The sequence below is a fragment of the Oncorhynchus masou genome, unplaced genomic scaffold (genome assembly GCF_036934945.1).
Source record: "Oncorhynchus masou masou isolate Uvic2021 unplaced genomic scaffold, UVic_Omas_1.1 unplaced_scaffold_1253, whole genome shotgun sequence".
Taxonomy (NCBI): domain Eukaryota; kingdom Metazoa; phylum Chordata; class Actinopteri; order Salmoniformes; family Salmonidae; genus Oncorhynchus; species Oncorhynchus masou.
Window position 1 is genome coordinate 157,055 of NW_027002353.1, and position 9,948 is coordinate 167,002.

The window sequence follows — 9,948 nt, forward strand, 5'->3', positions numbered from 1 at the left end:
TTATGCCCTATATTTAGCCCCCTATGTCCTATTTAGTGCACTACACTTGACCAAACCCATTGATAGAACCACACTCCCTTCTTGTTGTATCTCATCACAGTTCAACGAGAGGTTTGAGTACAAGTGCCAGGATTGCGTTTGTTTGGAGTCCACCAAGACTGTGACCTGTAAACCCAAGGTCTGCTCCAAACCACCAGTAGAGATATGCACTGGACCAGGCTTTGTATATGTCAACCAAACCGATCCATCCGATCCATGCTGCTCCAACCTCGCCTGCCGTAAGGATCTCACAACACTTTTTCACCTTCCATATTATACTCAGATCTATTTCAACAGTATTGTGCCGACCTGAACCGTACTGTGCTGGCTTGGATATGTTCTTTTCACATGGTCCTTTCCAGCACGGGTCCAGGATCTAGGGTTGATGTGTAACCAGGCCAGTGCCGTACAGCTGGGCTCAGCTCAGTCGTGTTGAAAACACACACATAGTGAAGACATGAATCAGCTCATATTATCATGTCCATACTCTGCTATTGTTTCCCCTCCTAGGTTGTGACAGCAGCACTTGCCCAACTACCGACATGAACTGTCCTATTGGGTTCATGCCAGTGGTTTCAGTCCCTGAGGGGAAATGCTGTCCAGAGCACACATGTGGTATGGTCTCTTTACCTAGATCTATACTATCTACACTATCTACACTATCTACATGTGGTATGGTCTCTTTACCTAGATCTATACTATCTAGACTATCTACACTATCTACATGTGGTATGGTCTCTTTACCTAGATCTATACTATCTAGACTATCTACACTATCTACATGTGGTATGGTCTCTTTACCTAGATCTATACTATCTAGACTATCTACACTATCTACAGGTGGTATGGTCTCTTTACCTAGATCTATACTATCTAGACTATCTACACTATCTACATGTGGTATGGTCAAATCAAATCAAATCAAATTTATTTATATAGCCCTTTACGTACATCAGCTGATATCTCAAAGTGCTGTACAGAAACCCAGCCTAAAACCCCAAACAGCAAGCAATGCAGGTGTAGAAGCACGGTGGCTAGGAAAAACTCCCTAGAAAAGCCAAAACCTAGGAAGAAACCTAGAGAGGAACCAGGCTATGTGGGGTGGCCAGTCCTCTTCTGGCTGTGCCGGGTAGAGATTATAACAGAACATGGCCAAGATGTTCAAATGTTCATAAATGACCAGCATGGTCGAATAATAATAAGGCAGAACAGTTGAAACTGGAGCAGCAGCACGGCCAGGTGGACTGGGGACAGCAAGGAGTCATCATGTCAAGTAGTCCTGGGGCATGGTCCTAGGGCTCAGGTCAGTTGAAACTGGAGCAGCAGCACGGCCAGGTGGACTGGGGACAGCAAGGAGTCATCATGTCAGGTAGTCCTGGGGCATGGTCCTAGGGCTCAGGTCCTCCGAGAGAGAGAAGGAGAGATTAGAGAACGCACACTTAGATTCACACAGGACACCGAATTGGACAGGAGTATGGTACTCCAGATATAACAAACTGACCCCAGCCCCCCGACACATAAACTACTGCAGCATAAATACTGGAGGCTGAGACAGGAGGGGTCAGGAGACACTGTGGCCCCACCCGAGGACACCCCCTTTCAGGGCCAAACAGGAAGGATATAACCCCACCCACTTTGCCAAAGCACAGCCCCCACACCACTGGAGGGATATCTTCAACCACCAACTTACCATCCTGAGACAAAGCTGAGTATAGCCCGCAAAGATCTCCGCCACGGCACAACCCAAGGGGGGTATCCTGGTTCCCCCAGACAGGGTTGACCTGATGACCACATCAGTGAATCAACCCACTCAGGTGACGCACCCTCCAGGGACGGCATGAGAGAGCCCCAGCAAGCCAGTGACTCAGCCCCTGTAACAGGGTTAGAGGCAGAGAATCCCAGTGGAAAGAGGGAACCGGCCAGGCAGAGACAGCAAGGGTGGTTCGTTGCTCCAGAGCCTTTCCGTTCACCTTCCCACTCCTGGGCCAGACTACACTCAATCATATGACCCACTGAAGAGATGAGTCTTCAGTAAAGACTTAAAGGTTGAGACCGAGTTTGCGTCTCCTGACATGGGTAGGCAGACCGTTCCATAAAAATGGAGCTCTATAGGAGAAAGCCCTGCCTCCAGCTGTTTGCTTAGAAATTCTAGGGACAATTAGGTAGGCCTGCGTCTTGTGACCGTAGCGTATCGTGTAGGTATGTACATTGGGTAGGACCAAATCAGAGAGATAGGTAGGAGCAAGCCCATGCAATGCTTTGTAGGTTAGCAGTAAAACCTTGAAATCAGCCCTTGCTTTGACAGGAAGCCAGTGTAGGGAGGCTAGCACTGGAGTAATATGATCAAATTTTTTGGTTCTAGTCAGGATTCTAGCAGCCGTATTTAGCACTAACTGAAGTTTATTTAGTGCTTTATCCGGGTAGCCGGAAAGTAGAGCATTGCAGTAGTCCAACCTAGAAGCGACAAAAGCATGGATTAATTTTTCTGCATCATTTTTGGACAGAAAGTTTCTGATTTTTGCAATGTTACGTAGATGGAAAAAAGCTGTCCTTGAAATGGTCTTGATATGTTCTTCAAAAGAGAGATCAGGGTCCAGAGTAACGCCGAGGTCCTTCACAGTTTTATTTGAGATGACTGTACAACCATTAAGATTAATTGTCAGATTCAACAGAAGATCTCTTTGTTTCTTGGGACCTAGAACAAGCATCTCTGTTTTATCCGAGTTTAAAAGTAGAAAGTTTGCTGCCATCCACTTCCTTATGTCTGAAGCACATGCTTCTAGCGAGGGCAATTTTGGGGCTTCACCATGTTTCATTGTTTCATTGTCTCTTTACCTAGATCTATACTATCTAGATAATCTACACTATCTACATGTGGTATGGTCTCTTTAACTAGATCTATACTATCTAGATTATCTACACTATCTACATGTGGTATGGTCTCTTTACCTAGATCTATACTATCTAGATTATCTACACTATCTACATGTGGTATGGTCTCTTTACCTAGATCTAGACTATCTACATGTGGTATGGTCTCTTTAACTATATCTATACTGTCTAGTATTCCTGTGTTTGTATTTCTGAGATAATACCAGTTCTTTTAGACAGTCCCATGGATTGGTTGTCTGTGTCTCTCTCTCAATTGGTTGTTTGTGTCTCTTGTCTCTTTCAGAGCCTAAAAGAGTTTGTCTTCACAAAGGCGTTGAATACCTGGTAATGACAAACTATTCTGCTCTCTCATCTGAAATGTTCATTACATAAATAAACACTGTTGGTTTTTACTTGTTTTAATATATTGCAGTATGTGTACAGTTGTCTCATACGCTATATGGGTTCATGTCAAATAGTGTCGGAGAGAGTGGGTCTCCTGGTTCCCTTGTGTCAGAGACAGTGGGTATCCTGGTTCCCCTATGTTAGAGACAGTGGGTATCCTAGTTCCCCTGTGTCAGAGACAGTGGGTATCCTGGTTCCCCTGTGTTAGAGACAGTGGGTATCCTGGTTCCCCTGTGTCAGAGAGTGGGTATCCTGGTTCCCCTGTGTTAGAGACAGTGGGTCTCCTGGTTCCCCTGTGTCAGAGACAGTGGGTATCCTGGTTCCCCTGTGTTAGAGACAGTGGGTATCCTGGTTCCCCTGTGTCAGAGACAGTGGGTCTCCTGGTTCCCCTGTGTCAGAGACAGTGGGTATCCTGGTTCCACTCTGTCAGAGACAGTGGGTATCCTGGTTCCCCTGTGTCGGAGACAGTGGGTATCCTGGTTCCCCTGTGTTAGAGACAGTGGGTATCCTGGTTCCACTCTGTCAGAGACAGTGGGTCTCCTGGTTCCCCTGTGTCAGAGACAGTGGGTATCCTGGTTCCCCTGTGTCAGAGACAGTGGGTATCCTGGTTCCCCTGTGTCAGAGACAGTGGGTATCCTGGTTCCCCTGTGTTAGAGACAGTGGGTATCCTGGTTCCCCTGTGTTAGAGACAGTGGGTATCCTGGTTCCCCTGTGGTAGAGACAGTGGGTATCCTGGTTCCCCCTGTGTTAGAGACAGTGGGTATCCTGGTTCCCCTGTGTTAGAGACAGTGGGTATCCTGGTTCCCCTGTGTTAGAGACAGTGGGTATCCTGGTTCCCCTGAAGTAATGTGTAATGTAATGAGTTACTTGTTCTTCTAGCCCAATTCTAAAGTACCGGGATCAGAGTGCCAGGAGTGCACCTGCACCAACAAAGTGGACCCCAAGTCTGGCCATTACCAAATTGACTGTGGATTCATGCAATGTGACGAAGATTGTGAAAAGGTAACAACTGGTATAGCTGCCGTGTCTGCTCACATTTGAATTATTTACCAAAAGTTGAAATACCATTGAGTAGCTTAAATGTATTCAGTCAACAAGTTTTTATACTGGAGTCAGCTGGTTTCCTAGACCCAGATTCAGTAAGTAACTGCCCACAGATTAAGCCTCGTCCCTGCTTTTAAAATAATTCTCAATTGGTGGTGAGACATCTGTTCTTCAGTTCTTCTATTCTGTAGAGTTTACTGGGAAGGCAATCGGTTGTACTCACACTTTAATAACGTGTGTTATCGTCCTCATCATTCTGTTTTAGGTGTTGCAGCAGGTCACTCATGTGTTCCTCTTCTCCTGCAGGGATATGAGTACCAGGAGCCGGGCTACTCCTCAGATGACTGCTGTGGGAAATGTGTTCAGACCCACTGTGTCCTCCAGATCAATGGGACCAAGCAGTTGTTGAAGGTAGGTACCGTTTCTGTCCGTTTAACTGTCACAGATTAACTAAGAAGTAGTAAGTAAGTCTCTGATAAATGTCTATATTGATTGTGCGGCTGTGTGTGTGTGTGTGTGTGTGTGTGTGTGTGTGTGTGTGTGTGTGTGTGTGTGTGTGTGTGTGTGTGTGTGTGTGTGTGTGTGTGTGTGTGTGTGTGTGTGTGTGTGTGTGTGTGTGTGTGTGTGTGGAACAAGCTTCCCCATAATATGAGGACAGCAGGAGTGCCTGCCCATCTCCCGAAAACCACTGACACCCTACCTCTTTAAGAGCGTGTTAAATAAGTCCCAATCCGCCCCACCCCCTACGAGTGTTGTATGTTGCTGTCTCACTTAGCGATCTTAAGACAAATGCACGAATGTAAAAACGTTTTGATAAGAGCGTCTGCCAAATGACAAACATTTAATGTCAATGTGTGTGTGTGTGTGTGTGTGTGTGTGTGTGTGTGTGTGTGTGTGTGTGTGTGTGTGTGTGTGTGTGTGTGTGTGTGTGTGTGTGTGTGTGTGTGTGTGTGTGTGTGTGTGGTGTGTGTGTGTGTGTGTGTGTGTGTGTGTGTGTGTGTCAGCATGGAGATACGTGGTCTGCTCCTGGTGACAAGTGTCAGCAGTACAGCTGCGTGAAAAACCAGGTGATAGTTATCTGACCCAGAGCTCCAACATCCATTGCCCACCCTTCCAGCAGGCCAACTGCCAGCCTGTGAGTACGGTACTCAACACAACAAGAACAGATAGGCCAGCCTGTGAGTACAGGACACAACGTAACAAGAACAGAAAGGCCAGCCTGTGAGTACATTTCTCAACATAACAAGAAACAACAGAAAGGCCAGCCTGTGAGTACAGTACTCAACATTATAAGAACAGAAAGGCCAGCCTGTGAGTACAGTACTCAACATAACAATAACAGATAGGCCAGCCTGTGAGTACTGTACTCAACACAACAAGAACAGAAAGAACTGCTGACTGCATATGCTCTCGATTACCAACCTTATTGATAATTTTTCGATCCACAATCATTTTCATCAGATCCACAGCACAGTACACACAATATACCAGTTTTCATTTGACAGAAAAATTACTTCTCTCATCCTAATATGAAATGTATTATGTAAAGAAAACATTGAAACTTTTTTTCTCCACAGGGTTCAATTCAGACCGCTGCCAACGGCTGCTGTAGAATTTGTAAGTATGAAAGTGAAATAATCAAAGCTGTTAACAATTTTATATCAGGATTGGAATATGACCAGGTTCATGCATCATAAAACCACTGATATTCCTAATTGATAATGATTGACATGGAGAGCCACCTTGTAGTCAGTGAACTCAAACAGGTGCAGCTCTTTTTCATGGTCTTTCCAGACGGATCATGTATAACGGTGTGTCTCCCTCCAATACCAGGTGTGGAGAAGGACAAGGCCTGTAAGATAGGATCCATGAAGAGTTTCATCAACCACAAGAGCTGCCAGTCTGTTGAGGAGGTGGAGATGCCGTACTGTGAGGGATCCTGCAACACCTTCACCAAGTGAGTGTGGAAACAATGCTAATATCACAACCCAGTGGAGCTTCATCACAGCCATAACACCACGGGAGGGTTTCAGTATCCAGTTTAAAAAGTCTAGTCATGGACTGAAAATCATTTTCAATTAATCTCCATTGAACATGCTTCTTAGTCCAGGACTCGGTTTAATCTGTGTCTGGGACACACACACACCCCCTAAATGTATTTGTGTTTTGTGAAACATGTCATTTGTTGAGGTGTCTTTGTCTCTTGGGAGTAGATGATCTATGAATCTCTGTGAACACCTCTTTTTCACTCCCGTCCTCCAGGTACTCTGCCATGGCTGCGTCTCTGGACCACTCGTGTGCCTGTTGCCAGGAGTCCCGGTCCAGTAACCGCACGGTGGACCTACGGTGTCTGAATGGAGATGTGGTGCCCTACACCTACCTACACGTGGAGGAGTGTAGCTGCAGACACAGCGACTGCAACAGAGCCATTAGGGTGCCCGCCCGCAGGACACGCAGCAACACGCTGGTGTAAATGGGATCTGTACTAATACAGATGGGAATGGTCCAGCACCAATCCACTCGCTGCTTACTGAGGAACACCCTGCTACCCTGCTTCACATGGCTGTTATTTATCTAATCGCTTTGATTTATCTATAAAATGTAGATTAAATCATATTTAAAATGTAGAAACCTATGCTTACTTATCTTATTAAAATGCAACCTTCAAATACTTATGTCCGTTGTTTGTTTTCTTATAGAAGTGCATGCACCTTGTTTTAGAAAGCTTTGGTTTATTAAGCTGTGAAACCTCTGTAGCCTTCTTCACACTGGCAGTTTGAAGGATTCCTCCCCCCAAAACATGTTGCATATCAGATTAGAATCTGTATATTTTCCAACAGTTTGAACAGCCAAAAAGCACATGGAAGCAGATATTTCCAGCCACATTTCAAACCACTTTCGTAGGTCTTGTGTCTGAAAGTACAAATCTTGCTCAATTTGACCTCAGGTGGTTTTTAGACTGTTATTTGGCATTTTGCTTGCTAGCTTATTTGATGACAGTTTAACAAGAACGTTTGGTAGCTAACTAGCTTGTTAATTGTTAATGAGTGAATATGCTAGAAAGCTAAACAGCTACCTAGCTAGCTAGTTGACTGCTGTGGCTAGCTAAACAGCTACCTAGCTAGCTAGTTGACTGCTGTGGCTAGCTAAACAACTACCTAGCTAGCTAGTTGACTGCTGTGGCTTGCTAAACAGCTACCTAGGTAGCTAGTTGACTGCTGTGGCTAGCTAAACAACTACCTAGTTACCTAGCTAGTTGACAGCTGTGGCTAGCACGTAGCTAGCTAGTTGACTGCTGTGGCTACATAGCTAGCTAGTTGACTGCTGTGGCTATGTAGCTAGCTAGTTGACTGCTGTTGCTAAACGTAGCTAGCTAGTTGACTGCTGTGGCTAGCTAAACAGCTACCTAGCTAGCTAGTTGACTACTGTGGCTAGCAAAAGCCGACTTGTTTTGAAAGTTGGATATTCGTGTCCTTCGAAGCTTTAAAGGTGTTCTTACACTATGATTCTGGACATTCAAAACAACTAGGAAATGTCCATGGCAGGCATTATTGTCACCTTAGCTTGCTACTTAACTTCTGAGTGATAGGAAGTATGAGCGCCACCACCAATCAGCCTACACCACTGCTCACACATTACTAAGACAACTAGCATAGCCATGTCAACAAATGACTGCTGTCTGAATACACACATTACTAAGACAACTATGTGTCAACAAATGACTGCTGTCTGAATACACACGTAAAGGTGATTTGGTCACTTGTAACTGTTTGGACAGTCAGTATTCCAGAACAGATTTGAAAAACAAAACTGATCTGAGCGTTAAGGCCTGCAGTGTAAACAAGGCTTTAGAGCTTTGGTGAATGACAGTTAGAGAGTCATCCCTGACATTATAATACAGAAATATATATTTGTTGTTTTGTGTTTTATCATACTGTACTAAAGTAGTACTATGTTTACATGAGGTTAGGATTAACCCTGCAAACAAAAATTAACATCACGATATCAAATCAAATCAAATTTTATTGGTCACATACTCATGGTTAGCAAATGGTAGCCTAGTGGTTAGAGCGTTGAACTAGTAACTGAAAGGTTGCAAGTTCAAATCCCCGAGCTGACAACGTACGAACAGGCATTGCCCTCATTGAAAATAAGAATTTGTTCTTTACTGACTTGCCTAGTTAAATAAAATGTTAATGCGAGTGTAGCGAAATGCTTGTGCCTCTAGATCCAACAATGCAGTAATAACCAACGAGTAATCTAACCTAACAATTCCACAACTACTACCTTATACACCAAAATCTAAAGGGGTGAATGAGAATATGTACATATAAGTATATGGATGAGCGATGGCTATGCAGTATAGGCAAGGTGCAATAGATGGTATAATATACATGTGATATGAGTAATGTAAAATATGTAAACATGTTATTTAGAGTGGCATTGTTTAAAGTGACTAGTGCTCCATTTATTAAAGTAGGAGCCTATCTCCTGTTTCTGTAGTGAGAGTCAGCTTGATGTACAGTACACCCCCTGGACAGGACACTAGTCTATCTCCTGTTTCTGCAGTGTGAGTCAGCTTGATGTACAGTACACCCCTAGACAGGACACTAGTCTATCTCCTGTTTCTGTAATGTTCCACTTTAGGGCTTACAGAATGTGGTTGTTTTAAAATTATTTCGTATAAGACTGGAATTGGATTGAATGGGGAGAACTCAATGGCAGTTCCATTTTTTGGAATTGACCCAAAACCTTGTTCCCACCTGGAAAGAGCTGTCCGGTAGACAAGATTAAATTGACACCAACCCTGTTTGTGTGTCTCCCGGATGCTAGGTACTCTGCATAGAAAAACACATTGATGTCAGGTGATGTCTACCAGTAACAGGAAGGTGGAGATGGGCAGTACCAGATTTACGTTGACAAGTTTGGCTGTCATGACACTGAGTGTGACAAGCAGAACCCTTCAATGTGGTTGAATTAACAATCTTTTGAAATGGCTGTATCAGCTATGTTATTTACATTAAAGGGACGATCTGGGTTTCAAACAATAACAAATAGTTTTTTTGTTTTGTTTGTTTTTGTAAAAAAAAAAAAAAAAAGAATGCCACTTTAACTGCATGAAATAATTAACTAGGCAAGTCAGTTAAGAACAAATTCTTATTTACAATGATGCCCTACCGGGAACAGTGGGTTAACTGCCTTCTTCAGGGGCAGAACAACAGATTTTTATCTTGTCAGCTCAGGGATTCAACCCTGCAACCTTTCGGTTATGGCCCAAAACTCCAACCACTAGGCTACCACTAGGCTACCTGCCACCCCATTTATCTTAACACGGAACCCAAACCGGCTGCTCCCGTGCATGCGCTATCATGCATAAATGTATTTTGTCCCCCTACACCAAACGCAATCACGACACGCAGGCTAAAATATCAAAACAAACTCTGAATCAATGACATTAATTTGGGGACTTATAGACTATCTTCATCTCTACATTATTATAGACATGCATTTCTCTAGCTTTTCTATGCAAACATATTAAACTTAATTAAAAAGCATTAAGGCATTTTTAGACTTCGCTTGTTGTTTCAC

The 9,948-nt window shown here is 43.9% G+C and overlaps 1 pseudogene; it reads left to right on the forward strand.

Annotated features, from left to right (window-relative positions):
* LOC135530096 (mucin-2-like) overlaps positions 1-7,030 on the forward strand; it is a 32,524-nt pseudogene extending 25,494 nt beyond the window's left edge.
* The last annotated feature ends 2,918 nt before the right edge of the window (positions 7,031-9,948 follow it).